Here is an 8,031-nt window from a genome sequence, read left to right on the forward strand (position 1 = left end):
CCCTTTATTCCAGTGTTAAGAATGCCTGAAAACCTTTCTCTGACAATGGCCTGTGCTTGGGGAACTGCATCCCAAGCAGCGTGGACTGTGGTAGATGCATGTACTGCACCTAACTATTATCCCTGAATCAGGTTCTGTCGCCACTGTGCATGAATTCCTGCCTCATAGGGAAGCCGACTTGTAGGTTTTGCAACTGGTCTGTTATAGCATATCCAGCAGGGCGGGAGCCTTCAATGTGAGCGCTGGGTGGGCTCAGACAATTTCAGTTCCAGGCCGGGTTCGGGTTTGTAGCATGAGGCCCGGGTCGGGCTCAAAATTTATGCTCGTGCACACCTCTAGTCGCGTCGGTTGTGTAGCACACGTTTGGCGCCCGTGCATGCTTTTAATTTTGTTCTCCGCCCCATGACACTTTGCTCCAGCATCAAGACTGCATAAAACATCAGTATGCATTTTCCGGTCGTTATGCTAACTGATCGCCCCACCGGCCTGGCACAGCTATGTTATACCATGTGTAACATAGAGTTGCAATTAGTACTTTTTTGGGACAGCTTTCAATTGAAATTATAGATTAACTAAACAGAGAAGAGCCGTGGTATGCTTTTATCATGATTTAGAGGCATCGATTTAATGGAGACTTTCCTTGCATTTCGGGCTCTTTGCTCTATAACGCTCGCAGTCCAGCTGCTCCACTTGTATCATCGCACTGCTTTTGCACAAGCAATCATCTGCCATCAAAGGAGTGCTGCGTGAATGTGAGGCAGACAACATAATCATCATTTTGGTGCTGCATAACCTGTCAACAACTGTGGGAGCCTTGCCATGAAACATGCTGTGTGTAAGGAAGCATTGCCTCGGTAGGTATGACACATTGCCTTTGTTTTGCTTTATATAAAGGCTTTAAAAAAGGCTCTGCTGGCTTTTCGCTATATGATTGCATGCTATATGACTTTTTCTAGCTTTTTAGCTCAAGACTTACTTGTTCAGAAGTCTTGCCCACAGTATGCAGAAAATAATATCCTTCATGTCCCTGGCAGTGCTTTAATAGCTGGTGCTATATTTCGTAGCTTTATTTCAACAGTATGTGACTATTTCAAGTTGAGGCATGATTGAGTGAACCTGTGGTGTAATGGCACAATAACAGACATAGCTTGTTGAACTGACGAAGTAGTTGTCATTTGCGTAACACGGGAAAGCAGGTGCTTTAAGTGATGGAATATTTAGCATACTTGATTATGCTTGCATTACAAGAATTCGCAGGAAGCCTGTATTGAGGTTTCAGAGAAGAAAGCCATTAAGTATTGCTCAGGTTATTTGCCTTCCACTCTCCCTTCATTACTGCTGCCTGCACTGTATGTATGTGTTCATACAGACATGCAGTTACTGACTGCTTGTACATTTCTGGTTGCCTACACTGGCTTCAGTCATGTAGATGTAATATTACTTTGATCTAAACCAGGCTATTTACTTTGCTCAAAGTGACAATTACAATTAATTCTCTCCCCGAGCCATTGAGATTTGCCATTAGCTCCCAACTCGCTTTATTCGCAGCTGCAATGAATTTATTCTGTAACCCTAGAGCAAGACATTTGCAGCAAGGAGATCATCATGCAATACTCGTGCAAATTTTGTAAATTTTAGAGGACATTCTGTTTGTTTTTGCATATGCTTCGGTGTTCGGAAAACAGAGCAGACTAGCTTACAGTGCAGGAGGGGTCGGCTGCAAGACAAAAGGAAATTATTAGTGCAGCTGCTCATTCAGGCGTGCATTCCTTGTGCATTTATTGCTCTTATATTTGTGCACCTTTGCCTGCATGCTTGCTAGGGCTTTCCCCATAATGGGTAGCAGTGATCTTGCCGCCTACCTCTCAGGGGGACTGCCCTTTACCAACTACTTGCCCACAACCAACTCACCTCCTGGGCTTCAAATTTGTCATACTCAAGGACGATTTTCTGTGTTTGATGTTACCAGTGACGTCACTTAAGATACGCAGTGTGCATCATTGGTCCATTAGTTTCATTTCGGGATGTTGTCACCCCTTATATTCCCTACTCATATTTCTTCTTCTACATCCCCTTGCAACTGCCAAACGAAATAAGACGTATAAAACTGCCAAACTCCCGCAGTCTCTAAATGCTAAGTCAACAACCAAAAAGCTTTTACATGTCTAAATAAATGTAGAAATGATCCGCCGATTATTTTTTTGATTGTCATGTCTAGTCAGACGGTTTAGTGAACTGCCACATGACCAAGCAAATTGCAACTGTAAGTGCACTGAGAAGTCATGCGTTAGAGCAAGCATATGGATCTTGTGTTGCTTAGCTGCTTAACTCCAAATATCCTTCTTTGTCAGACAAGATATTTTTTTAGAAAACTGGATGGGGAGCCAGAAGAAAGCAGATTGGATTCTTAGCAGCATTGCTACTTGTTACACGTGCGTTCCACCCCTGTATACATGAACTCGGCAGTATTGGGTCGAGTACATCTGTCGAGTGAAAAATCAGTTCTGGGGTTCATGTATACACAGTCGGGTCGAGTAAAATAGGCGGCGGAGCGGGTTGCGTTAACTCGCTTGCAGGAGATAGGTTAATTCGCTTGACCCGCTTATCTAAAGGCATGTAGACGCTGTCCAGTCAGGGAGTCTAGTTATGGGGAACTCTGGGCTATGAAAAAGCCTCTGGAGCGGCGACGAGCGTCACTCGAAATGAATGCTTTTTAGCGCTCATCAACGATAAAAAATAATCGAAGCTCTCGATAGTAAAAGGCAATGGGATCAAATAAGAGTAAGAACTTGCACAATAACTTCGAATCTCGATGCAACGCTCTGCTACGATACTTACTCACTAGAAAGCGAGTTCATGTAGACATCAGCCGGGTCGAGAATAATGACCTTGCTTACTCAACGCTGATTCAACCCGGTGCTGTCGAGTCCATGTAAACAGGGCTATTGTACTTGTAATTTTAGGTGAACTCTCATTTCGTGTATTTCACACTAAATTTGAGTGATATTGGTGCTTTCTTGCGTATGTGCTGTTTTGTTCTGCAAACAGTACTATTTCTCCAGACACAATCTTATTTTTAATTTGAGTACAAAATATTGTCCATTTTTGAAAAAAAAAAACAATTTGTGAGTGTTAAGAAATTTTGTTTTTGAAATATATTCACAAAATAGCAACATTTTATAGATACTGAAATGTAAAATGTGTGCGAGACAACTTTTCAGCTCAGGATTAAACTGGGTTTTCAAGGAACTTATTGTGATAGGGTGAAAGTGAAAAATCACTGTCATGCTAGATGTATCGTTTTTTTATGATCCCATAGTCACATCAAGCATTGTATTTTATGGTGTGCTTAAGCAATGAAAATAATATTTGGCCTCAGATATTCAGGCAGATTACTATTCTCTATACCAACAACTACTATGAATTGGTTTTAAGAAATCAGATGCCCGAGCACCACACCTGTTACCTGGACATAAAATCACCCATGTATGCCTAACTGAATATAATCTTGCACGTGGAAGGTTGCCGATGGTATGGCCATATGATTAGCTGTGATGAGGGAAAATGCATACCTGGTAGGCTGCTAGCTGATAAGGAAGTACAAGATCATTGTACTCAGATCTAGCATAACATTTTCCTGCCTATGCAAAGTAAATTTCTAGTACTTGCTCAATTGCTCATTGCAGGCTGCCTGTAATAATTTTAGCTGAACAAGCATGCACTGTATGATTACTAGAACTTCTTGTTGGGCTTGTTCGTGTTTATTTATTATAAACTGAAGGCGCCAAAACAATGCATGCACACAAGAAAAAAACGGGACAGAGTTCCACTCACAACTGATTTATTGTGCAGAACAGAGTACGTATATATCTCACTGCAGGCACATGCCCAAGGAACACATTCAGCTACATCACATTCAGCATCATGTAGTTTAACATAAGCTATGTTCAAGAAATGCTTTCTCAGAGAAAGAGTCTGTGGTATGAGGCATGGGCTTCTTGAACATATCGTATCTTTAACTACATGATGCTGAATGGGTTCTTTGCGCATATGCCGGCAGTGAGATATATATGTACTTTATTCTGCACAATAAATCAGTTGTGAATGGCGCTCTGTCCCGTTCTTTTTTTCTTGTTTGTGTGCATGTTGTTCTGGTATCTTTAATTTATAATGAGCACTGTATGAAAACTATTCCTTGGTACATTACAATTAAGGCAATTGTTGATAGTAGAATGCAGCAAGCAATAAAGCTGTGAAAACTAAAAAGCTGGAACTTGAAATGGTACGGTTATCTTGAGAATATTATATGCGTACACAGCCTTGAGAATATCTGCGATCTACACATCTCCCTCAGTTAGCCGATTGAAGATAGCTTGATTGACTCTGTCAGGGCAATTATTTCTTTATTCTGGCCGCAGTAATGTATGCGTGCCTGTAACTGGTGTACTGCAGAAAAATATTCTTTAATGTGTTCTTTAATATCATCCAGTCTTGCATGCTTAGTAATCCATATTGTCTATTGCAGGAATGTTTAAGAATTTTTTAAAAATTGAAAGTTCTGGAGCCTGAACCGTCAGATTTTCAGGAACTGTAATTCTATATGAACACTAAGCATCTACCTGAAGTTATCGGTTTGCCGGAAGCGGGTTTTTACTTCCAAATATCTTTCTTTTGTATCTGGAATTGATATTATTTTGCATATAGGTTTATCATCCCTACGTCATAAGATGCTGCATGCCTTTGCAGGCCCAGAAACCTGTCGCAAAGTGCTCTAAAAGAAGAATGTGTGGCAATAGGCCTTCAATATATACAGTAGAACCCCTTTATAGTACAGCCACTGAGGCCAGCGAAAATATTTACTATATCATGGTCTTTACTGTATCAGTGGTCTGTGATGACATGGTCCTGAAAGTGCTGTCTAGTAGTTAAATAGGCACTTACTGAACACGTCTTGTTGCTTAATGAAAACAAAACCTATATACCTTCCATCTCGCTTTTATCATCTCTTTGTGTAATTTTTCATTATAAAATTTCTCTACATCTTGTGGAAGTACCTTTGAAGCATGAAGACGTGGTTACGAATGCAACCAAGTTCGATTTCATGTAAAAACTAAAGCCTTGCATGAACATAGTGTCCCTTTTTGCTCTGTCTTTTAAAAGGCAATAAGTAATAAATTCGCATGGCACTCAAGTGCTGTAAGACCTTACTCGCTGCACCTCCACTTTCTGCCACCACTGCCTCATGATTTGTACTGCGCATTGCAGTGTATGTTGACCCATTTCTTTCCCTTCCCTATTTCTTGCTGCACGTTTACTCCTTTACTTCCTGAATGGAACACGCTGCCTCCCTGCTATGTTTGTAGACAGCTTTACTTTTTTCTTCGCGCTGCGCGCTTTCCCTCACGGCTCCAAGGCTTCTGTAAAGTAGGCTTCATCTGACTGCTGCTACGGCTAGTAGTAAAGCCACCTAAACGAACACTCGGGGTTATTGTTCTGTTTTCAAATACAAAAAGTCTTGTCTTCGCGACTCTAGGTAGTGCGCGGGAGTCGTCGCCAGGGTCAGAAGCACTTTGACCGATTTTTACCAAAAACATCTTTACTATAAAGGGGGAAAATGTACAGTTGCCTATGGAAGATGAACTGGGACTTCAGTTTCACTTTACTATATCAGAGGTTTTACTATAGCGGGGTTCTGTATTTTGTACTCGATCGTATAGAGCACCCAGACTTCAAATATGTGTTTGGATAAGTGTTGAGAAGGTGAGTTTAGATCTTATTGTGATATATGCTTGTCTTCTGTGCAGATGTCATTTGTAAGACCCACGGACCAATCTCCTCAACAAACTGTTCCTGAACGGTTGTTTCCTGCGGGGTGCCCAGCTTACTACCTGGGCCATGTGCTTCCCCCGCCCCCTCAACCTCATCACTTGATCCATTGACCCTTCACTGCCAACTATCATGCTCAACACAGTCCACTGCCATTTTCCATCCATGGTGGACACTGCCCTGAAATGCACCCATGCTCAGCCTCCTATTCCTGCAACACCTCTCGCACTACAAGGCTATAGTGCATCAACCCTGTTCAACATGTCCAGCCCCTTCCATCATGACCAATGCACACTGCACCCAATCACCTCTACCTGCACTACCTGGTCATGTGCTGCTTAGTGCCCTGTTTCCAATTACACCTACTAGCCTCTCCCATATTAACCCTGTATCCAATGCCTCCTGCACTGCATTTTGGCCCTCTGATGTCCTTGTGGCATTTACATGTATATGAGCTCTCAATAAAATGTTTTCGGAAAATATTTTGCTTGCCTCATTTAATTGCATGGTTTTTATGGCTCCTTAGGGAGATGACATGCAAGGTGGTATTGGGAAATGACTGCATAAGAAAACCACAATTATCAGAGTGACAGTTAAGCAAATGGCAGCAGTAAGGGCAAGGGTGAAATAACTGCATGGCTAAAGGTGGCTTAACAGTGGCAGGCCACGTGTGCCGATGAATACTTGTTGCATGCCAATAAATACCAATATATGATACTAGCGGCACGGCCGGTTTATTGCCAATGTCAGTTGGGCCAATGAATACTAGTGGCATGCCAATACGTGACAATAGGGGCACGGCCAGCTGATAGCCTATGTTGGCAGTGCCAAGACAGGTGCAATGTTGGCATATAAGCCGGACCAATATATAAAAATGTAGTAATTTCTCAAAAAGCCAGTGTTACGCCAATGTTGGTACCAATTTTTGTCGACGTTGGGCCGGGATTGGTGCGATGTTGGTGTGCTGCCTGGGTGTATAAATTATATATATTGTCAAAGGAGAAACGGCGGACCTTAGAGCAACTGCTGCTAGACTTCAAGCACTGCTTTGCTTCTTCCTCGAAGGTTCGTAAAACGCCCATCACACAACATCGCATCATTACTTATGACGACGCTCGCCCAATACGACAGCAGCCTTATCGTGTGTCTGCCAAAGAACGAGAAGTGATCCAGACGCAGGTTCAGGAGATGCTGGATGATGGTGTTGTGCAGCCTTCACAAAGTCCGTGGTCTTCACCAGTAGTCCTGGTCAAAAAGAAAGACGGCACTCTTCGATTTTGCGTCGACTATCGGAAATTGAATAATGTGACAAAGAAAGATGTATACCCGTTGCCGCGCATCGATGAGTCACTGGACAGATTGCGACGTGCGAAGTATTTTTCATCTATTGATTTAAAAAGCGGATATTGGCAAATCGAAGTAGACGAAAGAGACCGAGAAAAAACCGCATTTGTCACTCCAGATGGCTTATATGAATTCAAAGTACTCCCATTTGGATTGTGCTCTGCCCCAGCTACATTCCAAAGGATGATGGGCACCGTCCTCACTGGCCTCAAGTTGCAGATCTGTCTTGTGTACTTGGACGACGTAGTTGTTTTTTCCGAAACATTTGATCAACACCTCGAATGCCTTCGAGCTGTCCTGGAAGCCCTCCGTTCTGCTGATCTCACGCTGAAGCCCCAGAAATGCCACTTCGGGTATACAGAACTCAAGTTCCTTGGCCGTGTTGTAAGCGCTGATGGGGTGCGCCCGGATCCCGATAAGACTGCTGCCGTCGCACGATTTCCCGTTCCAGCTAATAAGAAGGCTGTTCAGCGCTTCCTCGGCCTGTGCGTATATTATCGGCGTTTCATTGCGGACTTTTCTCAGATCGCAGAACCTCTGACGCGCCTTACAAGGAAGGACACCTCCTTTGTGTGGAACTCTGAGCAGCAGATGGCCTTCTCTTTGCTTCGTGAGCGCCTTCAAACATCCCCTGTTCTGGCGCACTTCGATGACGCGGCTGACACTGAGGTGCACACTGACGCCAGTAGTATCGGTCTTGGCGCGGTCCTTGTTCAGCACCAAGACGGGTTTGAGCGAGTAATAGCCTATGCTAGCCGCACTCTCTCTCGTGCCGAAATGAACTATTCCACCTCAGAAAAGGAATGCCTGGCGGTCGTATGGGCTACTATGAAGTTTCGCCCCTATCTTTACGGCCGGCCA

The 8,031-nt window shown here is 43.3% G+C and overlaps 1 long non-coding RNA gene across 1 annotated transcript; it reads left to right on the forward strand.

Annotated features, from left to right (window-relative positions):
* The first annotated feature begins 681 nt into the window (after positions 1-681).
* On the forward strand, positions 682-6,306 carry LOC146194141 (uncharacterized). The gene is made up of 2 exons (XR_014705430.1): positions 682-854; positions 5,805-6,306. It is a non-coding gene; the product is annotated as an uncharacterized LOC146194141 (long non-coding RNA).
* The last annotated feature ends 1,725 nt before the right edge of the window (positions 6,307-8,031 follow it).

Source organism: Amblyomma maculatum, chromosome 3 (assembly GCF_055883805.1).
Source record: "Amblyomma maculatum isolate TAMU_Amacu chromosome 3, ASM5588380v1, whole genome shotgun sequence".
In the NCBI taxonomy this organism is placed as follows: Eukaryota; Metazoa; Arthropoda; class Arachnida; order Ixodida; family Ixodidae; genus Amblyomma; species Amblyomma maculatum.